The sequence below is a fragment of the Muntiacus reevesi genome, chromosome 9 (genome assembly GCF_963930625.1).
Source record: "Muntiacus reevesi chromosome 9, mMunRee1.1, whole genome shotgun sequence".
NCBI lineage: Eukaryota > Metazoa > Chordata > Mammalia > Artiodactyla > Cervidae > Muntiacus > Muntiacus reevesi.
Window position 1 is genome coordinate 70,172,709 of NC_089257.1, and position 14,720 is coordinate 70,187,428.

At 39.5% G+C, this 14,720-nt stretch overlaps 1 non-coding gene across 1 annotated transcript; it reads right to left on the bottom strand.

The window, feature by feature from the left end:
* Nucleotides 1-10,719: 10,719 nt before the first annotated feature.
* Nucleotides 10,720-10,825, bottom strand: LOC136176116 (U6 spliceosomal RNA). The gene has a single exon (XR_010664495.1). It is a non-coding gene; the product is annotated as a U6 spliceosomal RNA (small nuclear RNA).
* Nucleotides 10,826-14,720: the final 3,895 nt, after the last annotated feature.

Sequence of the window (14,720 nt, forward strand, 5' to 3'; positions counted from 1 at the left end):
TTTCTCACACTTTCCACTCTGATCATTACTTGTACACACCATGTCCTTTCATATTTGTGCTCCTAGTTTTCATCTGCCTTTTTCACTCTCTACCTTCTCTCTTTATACCTGGAAAACTCCTACTCATCCTTCAAGACCCAATTCCTATGTTACTTTTTGTCTTTGTGGAAGTGCAAAATAGGATTAAACTGTCTCTTTTTCTCATTGTCCTGTGCTACCATGCACTTATACATCTCTACTATTACACTACTTATTATATTGGATTGTAATTATTTATTTGTGCATTTGTCATCATGACAAGGGCAGGGACTATGTATGCCTCACACTTTGGTACCTTTTACAAAGCAGCAATTTAATATATTTGGTTTTTGCTTTTCTTGAAATCTTCATGTTATCACTGTTGATGTGAAAACTGTTAGACTGGAAGTCAGAGAACTAACTTTCTCCTGGCTTTCCATCTTTATGGTTCAGTTCAATTCAGTTCAGTCGCTCAGTCGTGTCCGACTCTTTGCGACCCCATGAATCGCAGCACGCCAGGCCTCCCTGTCCATCACCAACTTCCGGAGTTTACTCAAACCCATGCCCATCAAGTCGGTGATGCCATCCAGCCATCTCATCCTCTGTCGTCCCCGTCTGCTCCTGACCCCAATCCCTCCCAGCATCAGGGTCTTTTCCAATGAGTCAACTCTTCACATGAGGTGGCCCAAGTATTGGAGTTTCAGCTTCAGCATCAGTCCTTCCAATGAACACCCAGGATGTTACATAATCATAATGTCTCAGTTTCCTTATCTGCTTAAGAAATAGATTATACTATATCAGTGGCTTATACAAAAAAGTAGTCTTAAACAAGAAAAAAGTTAATTTCTCTTACTTAGCAGAACATCCTGAGATAAATAGTCCAGGTCTGCTATGGTGGTACCACAAGGTTACCAGGGACATAAGCTTATTCCCACTGGTGCTCCGCACTGCTTAGGAGCTGCCTTGTAGTCCAAGATGGCTGCTTGAATCAGTCTAGGCTCTGTCAGTATGGAAAGTAGAGGAAGGAAGGGGTGAAGGAAAGCCCACCTCATCTCTTTAGGGAAACTTTCTGGAAGTCTACATCACACTTTTTACATCTAATTGGCCAAAACTTAAGACACATCACCAAATATGATGCAAAGAGGAATAAGAAATATGGTTTTCTTTAGCTTGGCAACAACACACTCCACTAAATTTAAGTGTTCTCTGTGCCAAAGACAAAGAGGAGAAAGTATAATGAGAAGTAATTACAGTCTCGGCCATAGTGACTATTTTGGTCAAAGTGGTTGAAGAAGGCATCTTGGGGATTAAAAACTAAGCTTAAACTTGAAAGATGAGACCAACTTAGTTATGCAAAAGGCTATGGAAATAATATGTCATGAAAAATTAACAAATACAATTGCCATAAGTTATTACACAGGGATCGTATTACATGTTCATCAATTTTCTGCAAACTCCTGTATCATTTTCCTTTTTTTGGACTTTCTGGAAGACTATGTCTCCCAGCCTATTTTATAACTAGGATGAGTTCTTGTGACTGAGTACTGACCAATGGCCTTTGTTTCATTTCCAGGGCTGGGCAGCCCCCACCCCCTTCCTTTTTCATGGCAATCATGAATCCATGTGTTGAAGGTATGATGTCCCAAAAGGGAAGTAGTCTGGATCTCTGAGTCACTTCTCAGAGGAGAGTATATCAAGCTCTGATATGAGTGATAAATAATAATTTTAGTAAACCACTGCTATTTTGGGGTTATTTGTTACCTCAGCATATCCTGTCCTATTTTGGCTAATTTTAGTAATAGAGAATAAATATGACTTGAGAACTGGAAGTATAGAGTGGGATGGTATAAGGTGAAATTGGAGAAAGAGGCAGGGATGGGATTAAGGAGACCAGTAGTGAGGTTATGGCAATAATCTAGTTCAGAGGTGAGGATGTTTAGATTAGAGTGATGGCAGTTGAGATGGAAAGAGAAAAATAGACTTCTGGAGCAAGGAAAAATCCTTTTATTCAAAAGAAAAATAGAAGAGGAGATATTTTGATTAAAGAAGAGGTAGGATCTAGATCCACAGCCATTTAGTCTCCTCTTTGCCCCTATGGTTTCTCTACACAACTCTAAGATTCATGGAGACACTGTCTGAAAGTCAGTGGACTAGATGATGTTGAAAACATTTCCGGCTTTCACACTCTGAAATTTGATTGACTTATTACTTATATGATCTCTAGCCTGGCCTATCTTCAGTTTGGATATTTTGTAAGTTAAATGTTAATTTGAGGAGCCAGACTAAAAAATAATTACTGAATTAAATCTTTGGAAACTAACAGCTGAGCATAGTGCCAAAAAGTTTAGATGCCTCATAAAAACATTTTTAAAAAATGTACTTTTTCTCTGATTAAATAATTAACATGTGTTTTTTTTCATGTGAAATCTTAAAAAAACATGAAGAGAGAAAGAGATTTCATAAAAGTCACTTACAGTTCCACAACCCAGAAAGAAACAGCATTCATTTACATTTTGGTTTCATCAGGGTGAAGACTGGAGCCTTGCAGGATGGTCGTGTGGTGATTTGTCTGGGAAAGGGAGTGGGTACAATAAAACAGGTCTTGAAATCAGAAAGAAGAACATATACAGCACAGATATCTACTTGTATCTTTAGGTGCTCTGGGCTGTGTTCTAAGTCTAGCCACACCTAAGACCGTGGCTATTCCTCTCAGGCTCCAAAATCTCCTGTTGGGTAAAGAACAGGATAGGGAATCTGGGTTTTCCAGACAAAATTGTCATATTGGAACCAGAAGGACTTGAGATAAATGCTAATGCATTCAACTCCTTGGTTTACAGATGTGGGTGGCCCAGTGAGTCACTGTGTCTAGTCACCATGTCTTTGTCTGCAGGGGAAGCACTATGTAACTTTCCTGGGTCACAGGGGCATCATAGCATGGTAGTTTAGAGGACAGACTTTGAAAACAGGCTGCCTGGGTGAAATCCCAGCTCTGTAACTTATCAGCTAAATGTGAGGCAAGGTATTGAATTGGGAAAGAGTGGACCAGCCGGGCCAAAAAGGAAATGATGCTCAGTTGTGGATGTGCCTGGTGATGAAAGTAAAATCCAATGCTGCAAAGAACAGTATTGCATAGGAACCTGGAATGTTAGGTCAATGAATCAAAGTAAATTGGATGAGGTCAAGCAAGAGATAGTAAGAATAAAAATCAACCTCTTAGGAATCAGTGGACTAAAACGGATAGAAATGGGTGAATTTAGTTCAGATGACCATTATATCTACTACTGTGGGCAAGAAACCCCTAGAAGAAATGGAGTAGCCCTCATAATCAACAAAAGAGTCCAAAATACAGTACTTGGGTGCAACCTCAAAAATGACAGAATGATCTTGGTTTGTTTACAAGGCAAGTCATTCAACATCACAGTAATCCAAGTCTATGCCCCTAACACCAACGCAGAAGAAACTGAAGTTGATCAGTTCTGTGAAGACCTACAAGACCTCCTAGAACTAACACCAAAAAAGATCTTCTATTAATCATTGGAGATTGGAATGCAGAAGTAAGAAGTCAAGATATATCCAGTAACAGGCAAATGTGGCTTTGGAGAACAAAATGAAGCTGGGCAAAGGCTAACTGAATTCTGCCAAGAGAATGCATTGGTTATAGCAAATACTCCTTTTCAACAACACAAGATATGACTTTACACGTGGACATCACAAATAGGCCAATGCTGAAATCAAATTGATTACATTCTTTGTAGCTGAAGATGGAGAAACTCTAGAGTCAGCAAAAACAAGACCTGGAGCTGACTATGGCTCAGATCATCAGTTTTTCATGGCAAAATTCAGGCTTAAACTAAAGAAAACTGGGAAAACTACTAGTCCATCCAGGTATGACTTAAATCAAATCCCCTGTGAATATGCAGTGGAGGTAACCAATAGATTCAAGGGCTTAGAAATTGTAAACAGTGTGCGTGAAGAATTATGCATGGAGGTCCATAATATTGTATAGGAGGCAGCAAACAAAATCATCCCAAAGCAAAAGAAAAGCAAGAAGGTAAAGTGATTATCTGAGGAGCCCTTACAAATAGCTAAAGGGAGAAGAGAAGTAAAAAACAAGGGAGAAAAGGAAAGGTATAGCCAACTAATTGCAGATTTCCAAAAAGCATCACAGAGAGACAAGAAGCCCTTCTTTGAAGAGTGTATAAAACTAGAAGAAAACAACAGAAGAGAAAGACTAGGGATCTTTTCAGGAAAATTGGAAATATCAAAGGAATATTTTGTCCAAAGAAGTGCACAATAAAGGACAGAAAAGGTAGAGACCTAGTAGACACTGAAGAGATCAAGAAGAGATGGAAAGAATACATGGAAGAACTGTGCAAAAAAGATCTAAATGAACCAGATTACTATGATGGTGTGCTCAGCTACCCAGAGCCAGACATTCTGGAGAGCAAGTCAAATGACCCTTAGGAAGCACTGCTGTTAATAAAGCTAGTGGATGCAATGAAATTCCACTAGAACTATTCAAAGCCCTAAAGGATGAGCCATCAGGGTGTTGAATTCAACAAGTCAGCAAACCTGAAAGACCTAGCAGTGGCCACAGGACTGGAAAATGTCAATCCTCATCCCAATTTCCAAGAAGGGTAGTACTAAGAATGTGCTAACCATCAGACAATTGCACTCATCTCTCATGCATGACAGCTTATTAAAAGCAGAGACATTACTTGGCCAACAAAAGTCCATCTAGTCAAGGCTATGGTTTTTCCAGTGGTCATGTATGGATGTGAGAGTTGGACTATAAAGAAAGCTGAGTGCCAAAGAATTGATGCTTTTGAACTGTGTTGTTGGAGAAGACTCTTGAGAGTCCCTTGGACTGCAAGGAGATCCAACCAGTCCATCCTGAAGGAGCTCAGTCCTGAGTGTTCATTGGGAGGATTGATGCTGAAGCTGAAACTCCAGTACTTTGGCCACCTGATTCGAAGAGTTGACTCATTTGAAAAGACCCTGATGCTGGGAAAGATTGAGGGCAGGAGGAGAAGGGGACATCAGAGGATGAGATGGTTGGATGGCACCACTGACTCAATGGACATGGGTTTGGGTGGACTCCGGGAGTTGGTGATGGACAGGGAGGCCTGGTGTGCTGCGGTTCAAGGGTTCACAAAGAGTTGGACATGACTGAGTGACTGAACTGAACTGAACTCATGCTAGTAGGGTCATGCTTAAAACCTTGCATGCCAGACTTCAGCATTATATGAATCAAGAACTTCCAGGTGTCCAAGCTGGGTTTAGAAAATGAAGAGGAACCAGAGATCAAATTGCCAACATTCTCTGGATCATAGAGAAAGTTAGGGAATTCCAGAAAAACTTTTCCTCTGTTGCACTTACTATGCCAAAGCCTTTGACTGTATGGATCATAATAAACCGTGAAAAGCTCATAAAGAGATGGGAATGCTAGACCATCTTACCTGTCTCCTGAGAAACCTGTATGTGGGTGATGAAGCAATAGTTGAAACCCTGTATGGAACAACTGATTGGCTCAAGATTGAGAAAGGAGTACAACAGGGCTGTCTGCTGTCATCTTTGTTTAACCTATACACTGAGCACATCATGAGAAATGCTAGGCTGAGTGAGTTACAAGCTGGAATCAAGACAGATGGGAAAAACATCAACAACATGCCATTAGCGTGGTATGCAGATGATGCCACTCTAATGGCAGAAAGAAAAGAGGGACTACAGAGCCTCTTGATGAGGGTGAAGGAGGAGAGTGAGAGTCGACTTGAGACTAATTATTAAAAAAACTAAGGTCGTGGCATCTGGCTCCATTAGTTCATGCAAGTAGAAGGAGAAAAGGTGAAAATAGTGGCAGATTTTCTCTTCTTGGGCTCTAAAATCACCGTGACAGCAGCCATGAAATCAGAAGACATTTGCTTCTTGGCAGGAAAGCTGTGAAAAACCTAGAGAGTGTGTTGAAAAGCAGAGATATTACTCTGCCCATAAAGCTCCATATAGTCAAGGCTATGGTCTTCCTAGTGGTCACATATGGTTGTGAGACCTGGACCATAAAAAAGGCAGAGTGTCGGAGAATTGATGCCTTTGAACCGTGGTCTGGAGAAGACTCTTGAGAGTCCCTTGGACAGCAAGGAGATCCAACCAGTCAATCTTAAGGGAAATCAATCCTGTGTGCTGCGATTCATGGGGCGGCAAAGAGTCGGACACGACTGAGTGACTGAACTGACCTGAACTGAACTCAATGGAAAGACTGATGCTGAAGCTTAAACTCCAATATTTTGGTCATCTGATGCAAACAGATGACTCATTGGAAAAGTCCCTGCTGTTGGGAAAGATTGAGGGCAGAAGGAGAAGAGGGCATCAGAGGATGAGATGGCTGGAGGGTGTCACCAATAAGATGGACATGAACTTGGACAAACTTCGGGAGATGGTGAGGGACATGCAGGCCTGGAGTGCTGCAGTCCGTAGGGTTGCAAAGAGTCGGACACAGCTGGGTGTGGAACAGCAACAGTGATTGAGTTCAGACGGGCAAGAAGTTCATTCAGATTTTGCCATAGGAGCACATGGAAAAACCTGAACGAACTTTTGGGCCAACCCAATACATAAGCTTTTTGTGCCTCAATTTTCTTTTCCTGAAAATGAGGATATTAATGATCCCTACCTCACAGAGTTTGTGGTTTAGTAAGTCTGTGGTAAGATATTTCAAACAGTGCCTGGAACACAGTAACATCACAGAGAATGACAATCATTATTATTATTTACTATAAGAGTTGAGACTTGAGAACAAGCCTCCTGACTCCCTGAATTTGATGCTCATCACTAGGTTTTTCTTCTTTTTCTTTCTTAGCTTTCTTCTATAACTGCATTATAGTCTCTACATGGCAAGCATGAAGTGAAAGTGAAAGTTGGTCAGTCATGTCCAGCTCTTTGCAACCCCATAGACTACAGAGTCCATGGAATTCTCCAGGCTAGAATACTGGGGTGGTTAGCCTTTCCCTTCCCCAAGGGATCTTCCCAACCCATGGCTGAACCCGGGACTCCTACATTGCAGGCAGATTCTTTACCAACTGAGCCATAAGGGAAGCCACAAGGGAAGACATGGCAAACATAGTCAGGATTAAAAACATAAACTGGGTCATGTTACCTTCCTAGTTGAGCCCTTCAGTGGTCTCCTCTCCTTGGCATTACCTACCTCTTCTCTGATGGCTCAGATGGTAAAGAATCTGCCTGCAATGCAGGAGACCTGGATTTAAGCCTCAGGTCAGGAAGATCCCCTGGAAGAGGGCACGGCAACCCACTCGCATATTCTTGCCTGGAGAATTCCATGGACAGAGGAGCCTGGCGGGCTACAGTCCATGGGATTGCAAAGAGTCAGACATGACTGAGCAGCTAGCACTTCCTGCATGCCTCTCTCTTTGGGCTTCAGTCACTCTCTTCTACTTGGTTTCCTCATAAGGCTCCATGTTTCTTGGTCTTGAAACTTTTGCTTGCATTGTTCTCTTTTAGAACATTTCTCCCTCCCTCCCTTTTCATTTTGCTGTTTCATTCCTCCCTGTCTCCCTTTTCATCTTGTCAGCTTTTACTCATCCTGCAGAATTCACCTTAAGAGTTGCCCTCAACTGAAGATAAACAGCAGCCTTTATGGGGACTTTCCTTGATCCCCCATTATTTTAGCTGCCCCTGCCCATTGACATGTTCCTGTGATTTTATATGTATTATACTTTCTATGAAGAAATAATGTGTATTATACATAATGTAAGGACAAACCAGTGGTTCAGTGGTAAAGAATCCACCTGCTATTCAGGAAATGCAGTAAACGTGGGTTTGACCCCTGGGTCAGGAAGATCCCCTGGAGGAAGGTGTGGTAAACCATGCCAGTATTCTTTCCTGGAGAACCTCATGGACAGAGGAGCCTGGGCTCAGACATGGCTGAAGCAACTGAACACTCATGCATGCATGCATACGTAATGTATATACATGCATGCATGCATACGTAATGTATATACATGCATGCATGCATATGTAATGTATATACATGCATGCATCCACCAAGAAAACTCTAGAAATGATGAAACCAAGATCAAAATATAACTTATTATAATTGGAGTTATTTCTGAGTTTGCAACCCTAAAAGACTGGTAATTTCTCTTTATCTCTCTCTCTCTTCTTTCTCTTGTCAAGAGTGCTGTAAAACCATGAAATCTTTCTCCTTCCCTTTCCTTCTCATAACATTTTGAATAGTTCCTTCCCTACTAGTTTGTAAACCCATGAAAATATCATTAATGTTATTATTGTCATAAATATTCTATCATTATATTTCTCTGTACCTAGCATAATGTACATAGTGGTACTGAATAGTTATTTCTAGAATAAATGAATAAAAGAAAGAATGAATAATAATATTTTTACTGATATAGCATCTGTATGTATACAAGAGGTGACACTTAAGCAGAATACTTCTCTTCTTTATTACCCTCCATCTTTGAAAGTATACACTTGTATATTTTTTTAAAAATACTATTTGAATTCATTACAATAGAACACGATGATTGTTAAATAGTATTGCAGTTAGTATAAAATAGTTCCTATTTTTTTTTCTCTGCTAGTTTACGTAATACCACATTTCTGCTACTCTCCAAAAAAGCGTAAACTGCTTTTCTGGGGCCTCACATTTAAAATAGATCCTTACTTTCTGCACAGGCAAAAGCATTTTCTGTCTTTTCCTCAGATTACAGCATGTATTAGTTTCCTGTTGCTGCTATAACAAATTACTACAAATTTAGTGATTTAAAATGGCATAAGTATATTATCTTACATTTCTGGATATGAGAAATCCAAAATGGGTCTCATTAGGCTAAAACCAAGGTATCAATTTGCTGCACTCCTTCTGAAGGGTCCAGGGGGAAACTGTTCCTTGTCTTTTCCAACTTCTAGAGATTGCCAGCATCCATGGGCTCACAGACACCACTCCAAACTGTGCTTCTTTTGATTTCTCTCCCTCTCAGATTCTCCTCCTGCCTTCCTCTTATAAGGATCCTTATGATTACATTAAGTCACTCAGATAATCCAGGATAATCTTCCCACCTCAAGGTCCTTAATACCTTTGCAAATCCCCCTTTACAAAGTATAGTGTGTACCGTGTATGGTATGCTCAGTCATGTCCTTCTCTTTGAGATCCCCAGGGACTGTGGCCCACCAGGTTCCTCTGTCCACAGAATTTTCCAGGTAAGAATACTGCAGCAAGTTGCCATTTCCTACTCCAGGGGATCTCTCCAACCCAGGAATCAGACCCATGTCTCCTGTGTCTCCTGCCTTGCAGGACGATTCTTTACCACTGAGCCATATATTCATAGTTTTCTGGGATTAGGAAGTGGATATCTTTGGTGGGAATGTCAACCTTCTACTACTATGTTTTGATCTTCAGACAGGAAGCAGATTTAAAACAGTTGTTTCATCAAATACATTCAAGATTTAGAAATAATACAGTTCAATTCTTTCTTCTTATAAATGAGAAAACAGACTTGCTTAGGGAAGATGCATCTTGTCTTTGTCCTTGTTCCCAAGAAGAGTGGGTGGTTATTGAGTTCCATGACTCCAAGACAGAGCTTTTTCATTGCACAATGTTGTCCCAAGACTGAAGGAGCACAGAGGGATGAGTTCACATGCAAGTACCAGCAGGCATCTCAGTGGGTTTGCATTTCATAAGGTAATATGAGCACCGCACTCTTCCAATTAGAAGTATTCATTGCTGGAATCAGAAGGAAGAGTTCAGAGTCTTTCATATCCTGGACTATTGAAATGAAATAAATTTCACCCCGGGAGTCGCTCCATATTTATGCCTTGTTCTCAGCTAGTTTTTTTAGCAGCTTGATTAGAATCTTACTCATAATTGAATTTGTTCCATTTGCTACATGGCCTTTTACAGCAGATATTGCCTGATTTTTGAGTTGGTTGCTTGCCATCTATACTAGAGCTTCTCCAATAGGCTGCCCTTGGCATCGGGCTGTGATCTTGGGCCCAATCAGTTAAGACTAACTGAATTGAATTGCTGTGATTGTAAGACGTTGCTTTGCAAATCCCTAAAAAGTGTAAGAGGAGTCTGTTCTTGTCCAGACCAGGAGGGAGGCAGTCATAGCCAAGTGCCCTGAGGCCCCAGGTCCATCTAGAACAGTACAATTCTATGAAACACAGGGCAGAGAAAGGGACTTAGCCAGGTTCCTCAGTTTACTTGCATGTAAGTTTAACACCTGACTTAGCTGATATTTTGGACCTTCATTGGATAAATTGCAGTGACTGGAAAGAGTTTATGCCCAAGCATTTATGTACATGAGTTTATGTACATAGGATGATAGGTTGCCTTCTAATTATAGTTTTAATAGAGGTTCTTTTCACAAGTGGCACAAAAAGAATGAGGGGGCACTGACAAAAGCCTTTCAGTGCTCTTTCTTTTTGAAGTAATCTTTTTTCTTTTAAACTTTCAGTCAGTCAATTCAGTCACTCTGTCATGTCCGACTCTTTGCGACCCTGTGAATCACAGCACGCCAGGCCTCCCTGTCCATCACCAACTCCCGGAGTTTACTCAAACCCATGTCCATCGAGTCGGTGATGCCATCCAGCCATCTCATCCTCTGTCGTCCCCTTCTCCTCCTGCCCCCAATCCCTCCCAGCATCAGGGTCTTCAGGAATGTGGAACGTTTCACAAATGTGGAACGCTTCACAAATTTGCATGTCATCCTTGCGTAGGGGCCATGCTAATCTTTAGTGGAGAATAATTCACAATAAAACTGATATGATGAATTAATATACATAGACATTGTAGCATGATCACCACGATCAAGCTTCTTAACATATCTATCACCTCACATAGTTCACTCTTAATTTTTATGTGGTGAGAATGCTTCAAAGCTACTCAGTGACTTTCCACATAAAATATATTATCAACTATAGTCATCATGTTGTACATTGTCTCCTCAACGCTTTTTCTTCTTATAACTGAAAATGTCTATCTTTGATCTATATCACCCTAGTTACCCCCTTTTCAGCCACTGGAACTGCTATTCTATTCTTTGTTTCTATAAAATTGGCTTGTCTTTCAGATTTCACATGTAAGTGATACCGCACATTAATTGTGTTTCTCTGTCTGACTTACTTCACTCAGCATAATGCCCTCTAGTTTCATCCTTGTTGTTGCAAATGGTAATATTTCCTTCTCTTTTATGGTTGAATAATATCCCATTATAAATATACACCACATTTTCTTTATTTATTTATCTGCTGAAGGATACATAAGTTGTGTCCATATTTTGGCTATTGTGAAAAATGCTGCAATAAATATGGGTACGCAGATAGGTCTTTGAAATCCTGATCTTCATTCCTTTGGATATGCATCCAAGACAGGGATTTCTGACCATAATAGTTCAATTTTTAATTTGAGAAACCACTATACCTTTTCTGTAATAGCTGTGCCAGTTTACATCCCCCCAAACTCTGTTCAAATGTTCCTTTTTTCCACATCCTTGTCAACATTTGTTATCACTTGTGTTTTTTATAAGAGCCATCCTAACAGGTATGAGGTGATATTTCATTGTGGCTCTCATTTTCATTTCCCTAAATGATGAGTGATGAACACCTTTTCATGTACTCATTGGCCATTTGTATGTCTTCTTTGGAAAAATGTATTAATATGTTGCAATTTTAAAATTTTGAAACTAGAGTTCAGAAGAGGTATTAATTGGGTTGAATGCTTTTAGAATTACTAAATATAGACCAGTGAGATAAACAAACCCAGTGATGCTGTTTTTTTAGGTGTGCAGAAGATAAGATGTTATCTCCAGCCATTTGGAAACATCGGTAGGCATGTTTATAGAAAGGATTTTCTTAATCATTATTAAAGGGAAGTTCTTCTATATTAGCATTCCAATACTTTTAGTATACTGGTCTTATATGAACTCATGTCATAGTTAGAGTCAAACAATGTTGAACTTTTCCCAGATTTCATGAAAAAAAAGAAAATTGAAGCTAATGAGTAGAATGGGCTTCTCTGGTGGTTCAGTGGTAAAGAATCTGTCTGTCAATGCAGGACACTTGGGTTTGATACCTGGGTTGGGAAGATCCCCTGGAGGAGGAAATGGCAACCCACTCCTGTATTCTTGTCTGGGAAATTCTATGGCCAGAGAAGCCTGGAGGCTATAGTCCAGAGCGTTGTAAAAGGGTTTAGACTTGGCGACTAAATAACAGTGAGTAGAATAATCCATTTTTCTCTCATGTATGTCTTTGTGTCTGATACTACTCATTTAATATCATATATGCATGTAGCTATTTCATTTTTAAAAACTCCTTATTATGGGAGTAGGCTTAATTTTTGCCATTTCATGGTATTCCACAAACACTGTCATGACTTTCAGCTCCTTTATTATTTGAATAAAGTTTAGAATATAATTTGAGCACCCTATTCCAGCTCTTTCTTTCAATCTATAGGCCTAAATCTCCAACTAATTGACATGGTCACTAAATGTATCTGAGTACCCTCAAACATGATGATTCTAAAGGGTAAAACTTCCTTTCATCCTGCCTGTCATCTTGTTTCCTCACCATTCTTCCAGCTTCCCAAGCTTGAGACTGAGAGACACTCTTGATTCCTTTTTTCCTAATATTTAAATGGTTGCCATGTTCTATCAAATTTACCTCCTCAGTGTCCCTGTCATTCACCTCTATCTGTTTCTGATTTTATTATTTTGATTCCAGTTTCTTTCTTGAGAATGAGATACTAAAGCAACTTTTCAATTTTTTCCTGCAATCTTTACCCTTACATCTTTTCTCTGTGTCACAACCCAGAGGGTTCTTTCAAAAACACAAATGTAATCATCATACCATTCTGCTGAAAAATAAATTGTTAGCCTCAGGAAAAAGCCAAGATTCCTAGTATGGCCTGGAATACCATCTGGGAATAGCGAACACCTTTGCAAAGGTGTTAATGCCACATATGAATTATCTCTTTTAACCCTTACTATGAAATAAATATAATTAAAACTACCATTCTACAGAAAATGAAGCTAAAATCTAAAGAAGTCAAATAACTTGTCTGAGATGACACAAACAGTAAGTGACTTAGCCATGACTTTATTCCAAGTCTATTTATTCTACTTTTCTATGCTTATAGCTACTATATATTGAAAATTAAGAAGACATGTGTTTAAGAATGTCTCTGCTTGCAATTATGTATAGTTCTTTAAGAAATAGCCTCATACTTAAAAAATTCAAAGTAAAATAATGAAAATTTAAAAAAATGTTGAATTATATTGTAAAATGAAAGATATTATTTCAGTGACTTCCCTGGTGGTCCAGTGGTTAAAACTCTGCATTTCCACTGCATGAGTATTGGTTTGATCCCTGACTCAGGAACTAAAATCCCACATGCCATGGTGCAGCCCTCCAAAAAAAGGGAAAAAAAGAGACTATTTCAGATAAACATGACAGCACAAACATATGTATTTACCTTTGCTTCTTACCCAAGTTTTACTAGAATGACAATAAAAGAGAGTTTTGAAAAGGGGCATGTACTTACAAGGACATAATGATATGGATTTATATAAGATAACTCATTTCAAAATTTTTGAAAGAAGGAATTAGAAGGAATTAGAAATAACTGACTTAAGTGACATGAAAAATCTGAAATAAAAGTAACTGACTTAAGTGACATGAAAAATCTGAAATAAAATCCTGTGGTGTAGAAAAACAGTAAAAGGCAAATTGATGCATCCTACAGAACTTGAGAGGCTCAGGAATTTGGGATCACAAGCACCCAGAAAAGTAGGATATGCAGGGCAGGGCACTATTAACAAACAGAATAGTAGAAACTCTTTGTCTTTATTAGCAACTAGGATCCCTTATCTTCCTCCTGAGATCAGCTGATCCTCCCTACTATGGTCAACAGATTGAGGTTTACTGTTTAGAGAGGATGAATCACACAGGCTCCAAATTGGAGAGGCTACACACAACTGAGATATGATAGAGGCACTTTACTTAAAGCAGGATGTTAGGTGGAGATCTGCATTCTGGAAGCAAGACCTCCAACAACCAACTCTATTCAGCTTCCCAATATTAGTAGTGAAGCTTGTAACCTAATCCTAAACCATGGCACTGGAAGATTTTTTTATTTGGCAAATGTAACTTGCCCAAGGGTAAAGCGCTATAGAGATTACTTTTGAAAATCCTTAGGAAGACAACTGTGTCTTATTTCACTCAATATGACACTCTCTATGTTCATCCATATTGCTGCAAATGACATTATTTCATTATTTTTAATGGCTCGTTGACTCAATGGACATTGGTTTGGGTGGACTCTGAGAGTTGGTGATGGACAGGGAGGCCTGGCATGCTGTGGTTCATGGGGTCACAAAGAGTCAGACATGATTGAGCGACTGAACTAACTGAATGGCTGAGTAATATTTCATCATGTACATGTGCCATTGTATATATGTAAATCTTCTTTATCCATTCCTCTGTCTATGGACTTGAGTGAAGTAAGTCAGACAGAGAAGGAGAAGTATCGTATGACATCCCTTTTATGTAGAATCTAAAAGTCAATGATACAAATGAACTCATAAAACAGAGATTCACAGACTAGAAAACGAACTTATGGCTGCTGGTGGGAAGGGATAGTTAGGGAGTTTGGGATGGTCACGTATACACTGCTATAT